Consider the following 8,257-nt stretch of genomic DNA (forward strand, 5'->3'; position numbering starts at 1 on the left):
ACATGGCCTTTTTTTTTTCTTTTAAGATTTTATTTATTTATTTGACAGAGAGAGAGAGCACAAGCTGGGGGAGTGGCAGGCAGAGGGAGAAGGAGAAGCAGACTCCCCACCGAGCAGGGAGCCTGACGTGGGGCTCGATCCCAGGACCCCGGGATCATGACCTGAGCCGAAGGCAGACACTTAACCGACTGAGCCACCCAGGTGCCCCTCACACTCACTTGGTCTTACACCCACCCTCTTCTGGGTTTGTTAGAGGCTGGGAAAAGATACAACCCACAGGCACCTCTGAGGTTCCTAAAAATGCATATGGATAGGGGATTTACGTGTCTTGCTTTCACTGTGTGAGAAAGACAAAAAAAAAAGAAAGGCAAAACAAAAGGCCAGCATAACCTGACACTGACCTTAGACCATGGCAGAAATGGCCCGTGTCCTGAGCACACAATTTTCCAGGTGCCTTCGCACGTGGAAGCCCATGGATTCTCTGACCCCACGAGGCGTGGGTGCCTGCTTCTGCTTCGCTTGTTCCAAGATGAGGAACCTGAGGTGCGGGGAGGTGAGGTGACTTGCCCAGCTCACAATGCTGCTATTGTCGAGGGCTGAATCAAACTCCTGGTTTGCTTACTCCCGTGCTCCTTCCCCTCTACCAGGAAGTCTCCCATCTCATTTTGAATACTAGCCGTTTTCTGCACAACTCTAACAACTTGGCAGGTGTGCAGGATAGCTGCCACTAAATAAACACATTTCAACAGATGAGAAAACTGCAGCCAAGGGGACATAAGAGCAAAGCAAACAGTTCTCTCTGGCGTGATGGAGGGATCACGGGAGGGACGGGTCTCCTTCTCTCTCTCCCTTTCTCTCTCTGGAAGGGGGTTGGGGGAGACTCTCATACACTCCCCCCTCTTTTTTGGTGGGGGGAGAATAAAGGGACAGGGAAAGGAAAAACCAAAAAGTACCAAACACCAATCTTACCCACTTTGCAAATTCGTTTTCTTCCCTCCCTCCCTTCTTTTCTTTTCAGTCTGAAAACAAAAGAATTTTCTAACAGCTCTTTAGGTATTCAAAACACTGCATGATTTCCCAGTGATTCTTACCAGAATGTATAAAAGGTAGAGCGGGATGAGGACTTCTACCTCCCAAGTTAGGATACTGAATCAGCGAAGAAGCGAACAAGTCCAGTTTCACTCACTGGCTTAGGATCGAGGCTCAGAGGGAACCACAGACCACTTGGGATCTCAGACCGAGCCAAGCTAAGTCTCTCAGAAGAGATGTTGCTTCGGTTTTGGGAACATCTACAATGTGCTAGGTATCGGCTGAGTGCTTTATAGACAAAAATCTCCTAAATGCACAAAATATTCCTAGGAAGGCGTATCGGTATCTGTTTCCCCGCTGAGGAATCTGAGGTGGGCCAAAAATGTCTAGAATGCTGCCCCAGGTCATCCCCACAAGCCTGGGTCTGACTCCAAAACCCACATTCCCTCTACCGCACTGATTTCATGATAGGAAAAAAAAGGTCCAAAATACTGCCCTCACTCCACCACTCTGAGTCAGGGCCCTAATCCATTTATACCCAGTGACCCATCCTGGGTGTTTGGGGGTTTCCTATAGGTCCTCTGGGGTTGTCTGAAGGATAGATCACATTTGGGCCATTTTGCCATCAAAAAAGCTTCAACGATATAATAAAAATCCTACACAGTAGCCAATAGTGCCCTGCAGTTGGCTCTCCATTCCCCACTCGTCTTAGGCTATCACTTCTAATGTTCCTTTGGAAGGGAGTAAAGCCAGTTTAAACTGAGTAACGAACATTCAGGAAGCAAAAAGCCCATGCCACACCCTTGACATGGTGTACTAGGGAGGAGGGAGTAAACATTAACCAGAGAGCAAATACGGAAACATCAGAGAGGTGGTGCATGGAGCAAAAAGCAAGCGAAGCCTAGAAACAGTAGCTAAGCTCGTGGACTTGGAAATCAGCCAAAGTCTGGGTTCAAATCCCTCCTTTGATACTTACTAGCTGCCTGGTATTAGGCAAATTACTTAACTGGTTTTTGCCTTAATTTTCTCTGTAAATCTGGGATGATGATACATTCCTCTGAGTCTTGTTATATAGATTAAATGTTCTAATGTATAGAACATGTTTGGGAGAGTGCCTGGCATTATTATGGGCTCAATCATTGATAGCTCTTATTATATGCAATCAAACTGCAATTAACCTATTTTCAGGCTCTCTCCTCTCAAATTTCTTTGCTACGCTCATATTTCAAGAAGAAGGTTACATCACAGTTTTTATTATAGTATTCTTTTTCAATTTCTAGAGCATGTTCTGTGGTCACTACCGATGCAAGCTATGATGTGACTCTGTCAGCCTTAGCAATGAGAATGGGTCCTGTATGAGAAGCAGGTGAGACTATGTAAGCCCAGAAGAAAGAGAGTGATGTGTCCACTGGACTCTACTTACGGAGGAAAGAAGGTGGACAGGAGACCAACAGGTTTTGAGGAATATATGCAGAACGGACTTGGGCGAGAACACCAACCATCCATCCACCCACGCCCCCATCCTGGGTGGGGGCATCCTGGTCAACAGATATCAGGCAGAAATGGGAACTGGCAGAGATTGGGAAATAGCAGCCTCAAGACTTGGAGAAAAGAAGCCCCTGGTTCATAAGAGGCAGGACGAAAGCGGACACCAGTCCTTCCCGAAAAGAGAAAATGAGGGTATCCCATAGAATGGTGCATGGTATCTACAATCAATGCGGTGATTCTGGCCACATACAAAGGTCTACTGTGCCATTTTGGATACCCTATTATGAAAAAGGATACTGTGCCATTAGCGAGGCCCAGTGTAATACAGCCCAAGTGACCGGGGGCACAAAGATCCATGGATATTTGAAAAGGGAAGAGAAAGCAGGCTGATAATCTCCAGGAAAGGAGAGACTGAGACGTGGGGATTCAGGGAGGGACATGGCATCTTGAAATAAAGACGGAATAAACGCTAAAAAGGATATTGGAGTTCGTTGGTCTGTCTCCCTGCCTCTCTCCTGCTTCCTCTGAACCTATGTGAAAGCAGGACAGTCCAAAAGTGGTATTTATTAACAAGGAAATTTAATGTAGGGGCACTTAAAAAATACTAGACATTGGGGTGCCTGAGTGGCTTGGTTGGTTAAGCATGTGAGTCTTGATTTCGACTCAGGTCATGATCTCAGGGTCCTGGAATTGAGCCGTGTCAGGCTCCGAGCTCAGTGAGGAGTCTACTTGAGATTCTCTCTCTCCCTCTGCCCCTCGCTGTGCTCGCACACATGCGTGTGCCTCCCTCCCTCTCTCTCAAATAAATAAATTAAAAAAAAAAAAAAACTAAACTAAACATTTACCTGGGACCCAAACAGAAAAAAGAGAGAAGAAGAATGCTGAATTTTATGGGATTAGGGCAAGAAGTGCCTACAAGCATTCTGGTGACTTCAGAATAGAATCAAATAGTTGGACAAAAGGAGAAAGGAAACCAAGAGATATTGAGCAATTGATACGCTCCAGAACTGGCTTTGAAGTCAAACACCTCAACCTTCGATCCTTAGCTGTGGGACTTTGGGCAAGTCCCTCAACTTCTCTGAGCCTCAGGAACAATTCAAGCCCCAACTTCATTGTGTTTGGGGGAAAGTAAGAAATAATAATGTGTAGGAAATACCTAGACTAGGGCCCACCATGGAATGGGCCCCCACAGAATGGTGGTTGTTCTTACAGGTATTATCAGTATTGGTCTATGGAGCACCCCTGGGAGAAGGTCATGTTTTACATGTGAGGAAATCAAGACTCAGAGAGGTTAAATAATTTACCCAAGGTCACACAGGCAGTAAATGGTGGATCTTGTACTTGATCCCTGGCTTGTCTGACCTACTCCTTCCCCGTTCTGCTTCATGGTAGTTGATAAAAGGAAAGACAAAATCCTTGCTTAATCTCTGCTTAATCCATGTTTCCTTCATAGATAATACATTTTTCTAGGAACCTCACTTGTTAGCACATGTTTAGATGGTTTCTACACCTCTGAGGGCTCTGCAGGCCACAGTAAAAACTTGACTTTTATTTGGGGATCCTGGGGAAATGAACATCTTCAGAAGTCAAAATAAGTGGGGCATGGGAACTGTATGTATTATGAATGGATAAAAATAGCTTTAAAGACAATGGTTTGGAGAGAGAGGTTTCCATTATTTGGCAAGTGACTATAGAGCATCTCTGAAGAGTCATAAAGATTCTGTGTGTGTGGTCATGTTTCTGCCTTCAGCAAGCTTACTGTCCCATAGGGGCATCTATATACACAAGCTATTCTTTTTTTTTTTTTTTTTTTAATTTTTTGTTTAAATTCAATTTAGCTCACATATATTATATGATTAGTTTCAGGGATAGAATTTAGTGAGCAAGCTGATCTTCTTATTCACCATTCCTCCTTACTTGTTTCCCAGCTCAGAGCCTAGGTTTTGCTCAGGACAGTCTAGCTCCAATAATGGCTCATGCTTAGCCTAAAACAATCTGGACAACCCATTCTCCTTTGCCAGTGATAGGCCGCAGATGGGTGTGTGTCCCAGTTTTAGCCATGAGATGTAAGCAAATGTCCACAGGAAACTTCTAGGCTCTCTTTCTCTGGCAAGAGAAATATGTGAGAAGAACACTTCTGCCATGCCTGCTTTGTTCCTGCTTGGTATGCTGGTGTAAAGATGTGAGTCACAGTAGCTGTCTTGCAGCCATGAGGGGAGACATTGCTGATACATTGAGAATGGCAGATTCTCAAAGGGAGACAGAATGAGCCTAAGTTCTTGGTGGCATCATTAAACTGCTGTGCCAATCCTGGAACCACTTACTTCCATATACCTTGCTATGTCAAGTAAACTAAATGTTTTTATTGCCTAAACCTCTGCTACTTGGAGTTTCCATTACCAGATCAATAATATGAGACTATCTGGGCATGGAACCTGGTTATGGGTATTTTAAATACTCCCAAATCACCCTAATAAGGGTTCAGAACCACTCTTCTATCCCATGAAAACCTTAAGCATCATTATAAGTGTTTGAACTATTCAGAAGAGGAAGAGACTTCTTTCTGGGTGGATTATCAGTGAAAACATTTGGGAGAAGGTAGCATTTGGTTTGGCCTGGGCAGATGAGTAGGCTCTGAGCTTATGAGGCTAAGAGAAAATGGTATTGTGTGGAGCAAAGCCCTGAGAAGCACAGACTGTGTATGGGAGGCGCAAGTAACTTGACCGCATCGCAAGGTGTGAAAAGTAAGAGATGAGGCCAGAATGATGGCGTGGGGCCGGACTGAGTGTTGGGTGGCGGTTTAACGCCATGCTAAGGACTTGGTGCCCAACACTGAGCTAGTAACCATAGATGATGAAAGAGAAGCATAAGACCCAGCCTGACCATTGAAATGCTTCTAAAGCAGTTGGGATGTCAAGGATTACTCATGTGAAACTCTCAGGAAAACAAATATGCCATATATAATTAAGCTCCCCAGGTGACAGCACAGAGAAAAATAGCCTTAGGGTGTCAGAGTCGGGAAAATGGTGTGGGGCAGAACAGGATCGTGAAATTGTAGGTGGTTAGAGGTGGACCGATAGCTACTGGCTCAGGGTCTCACTTTCTAAGTGATACAGGAATTCCATCTATGCCACTCCTGGGAAATGAGCCATCGGACTCTGTCTAACCTCTTCTGGGACAAAGATTTCACTAGTCGGCATCTATTATTAGACAGTTTCCATGATCATTCCGTTTTTTTATTACATCATACCAGAATCAATCTTTTTATAACTATAGCCCACTGACCCTTGTTTTGCTCTACTAGTCTAGGGTGATCTGAGTTGAATTATTGGTTCTACTAATCTGTAGTGTTAATACATTCAGTCCCTTCCCATGGTCTCAGAGTGAATAAAGTGTATTTTCCTGACCCTTGACTTTGAGATGGCTTGATTTGAGCAATTGGGATGTTGGTGGATGTCATGCCAACAGAGGCTCTCAATGTGTGTGTCCATTTGGGAATGCCCTCTTGTACTCTGCAATCGCTGTGAGAAAAATGTTCCGAGGGGCACCTACTGATTCCCAAAGAAAAAGAAACACAGGGAACAAAACTGGCCCAAATCATGACCTGGATCCAAGCACAGAGGAGCCTACATCAGATCAAACTCCAGCTCACCTGTAGGTACACAAGAGGTAAATAGATGTGGTCATAAGCATTAATGTGGCAATAGCTAAGACATATAGCGAGATATACTCCCTTTTACACCAGAATGCTCTTCAAATAGATGGAGGCCACTATTATTCCCTGAAAATATTATCATTTTGTTCTCATATATCCCAGTGCTGATAACCATTCCTTGTGTGACACGCATTCCAAATCCCCCCTGAATATAATTTCACCCAGAACTGAGCACGCGGTACTCCAGATGTAATAGGCCCCTCGCAGAACCTATTAGGACCATCACCGCCCTTCAACTGAAAGTAATACTTTATTACTGTGCCTAAAATTGCTTTAAATAAAAAAACAGTTCCGTTGTTGGATCGTATGGAGCTTTGGGTTAATTAACCCTCTGATCTTTTCTGACTCAATCACTGTCAAACCGGCTCCCTGAACCTATACTTACACAGTTGACTTTTTTTTTTTTTACGTTAAATAGATTGGTATATGGCTTAAATTGGTATATGGCTGTTTTTGACCTAACAGCCTGGCCTGTCAATACAATTTGAATCCTTATTCTGTCATCAAACCTATCAACTGTTCCTTCCTTATTTAGGCCATCCTGCCATGTCATCACAAGAAAGAATATTAAAGACAACAGGGGTAAAGATAAGAACCTTATGGCATATCTCTAGAGACTTGCAGATTGCAGATGAGTAGGGTGGGTTGAAATCTGTAACAAATCCCTTTGTAACTGTGTAGTCATCCTATCTGTGTTTTGACATGTTGTCCACAAGAATATTTAATGAGTGACGTGGCCAGAAGCCTTGCTTAGATCAATACTTGTCAGTGAATTACCTTGATCAAAAATGGAAATTGGTTGGAACCACATGATCTGCTCTTGGAAAACTGATAGCGGATCTTAGTAATTAGCTCTTTCTTTTCTATGTTCTAGTAGCGCCATTTGGTACGATGTACTCTAAGATGATGCGTCTTACCAGGACACTCCCCTTGGACTTGACTCAGTTTTTCTCACTGGCTCCTGGACCACAGGCATTGTGTACCACCCCAAATCCAGCCTGGCCTTGCCAGTAGTGGGACAGCCCCAACAAGGACGTGGACTGATTCCAGAATTATGAGGCCAGCTTCCTACAGCTTCTACTGAGTTCTACATGAAAGGGCTCCCTGCGGCAGCCCCTCCAGATTCAGGATTATCAGGCACTTCCTCTCCCCAGTCCCACATTATGCATGTCTCATCTCCTGCCCCAGGACTTTCCTGCTTTCACTGAGGTTCAAGACCACCATGACACCCACTAGGCACCCTCCTTCCTCCTTGCAGAGAGACGGGGTGGAGACAAGGCAGTTTCCCATGGTCTCCAAGAAGACATCCGGTAAGACGAAGCAATCAGCTTGCCTGGAAGTAATACACTTCCCTGTATAGCTTCTCGCCTTCACTGCCTCATAAAGCACATAAACTTTGGCCCCAAGCTTTGCTTTCTAGGGAGCGGAAGTTCACAGCACCCTGCATGTATCCCCTTGGCACTCACTTCCTCTATTTGCCGACAACTTCCTACCACCAGCACTTTCTCCTGCATCTCAGCCTACATGTAGGGAAGGCTGGATGCGCTGGAGAACTGATGCCCCCAGAGAGCAGATGGTAAATCCCTCTGATTCCTCCCACTTTGGGTGGGACAACTCTGAAGCAAGTTCTACCCTGTCTCCCAAGAGTTCCCCAGTGGGTCCGAGCCCCAACTGCCCACCGTGCTAACCATGGACCCATGTATTATTGATTTCCTTTCCTTTCTTGTCTCACTTCCTCACTGCTGTTTTGGTGCTTCTTGGAATTACCTCCTAAATAAATGATTTTCACTGAAATCCTTGACTCTGGATCTGCTTCTTGGGAGACCCAACCCGAGGCACTAGGGGACCCAACCCAAGGCAATCTGACCTGGGCTCTCTTGTGATAAGAACCCGTTCCCCATCAACGTCTCCTGTTCTGATGGAATGAGTGACAAGGGTATGCATTGGAAAGGTAGGTTTTTAATTTTTTTCCTATGTTCTTATATACTATTTCTAAGTAAAATTCAATCAAAGACTTATATCATC

General features: G+C 44.7%; 1 long non-coding RNA gene across 1 annotated transcript in view; it reads left to right on the forward strand.

Annotated features, from left to right (window-relative positions):
* Positions 1-7,745, forward strand: part of LOC144380208 (uncharacterized) — a 133,869-nt gene extending 126,124 nt beyond the window's left edge. The window contains exon 4 of the long non-coding RNA XR_013444126.1: positions 7,107-7,745. This is a non-coding gene — a long non-coding RNA (uncharacterized LOC144380208). The remainder of the gene's footprint in view (positions 1-7,106) is intronic.
* Positions 7,746-8,257: the final 512 nt, after the last annotated feature.

This window comes from Halichoerus grypus, chromosome 15 (assembly GCF_964656455.1).
Source record: "Halichoerus grypus chromosome 15, mHalGry1.hap1.1, whole genome shotgun sequence".
Lineage (NCBI taxonomy): Eukaryota > Metazoa > Chordata > Mammalia > Carnivora > Phocidae > Halichoerus > Halichoerus grypus.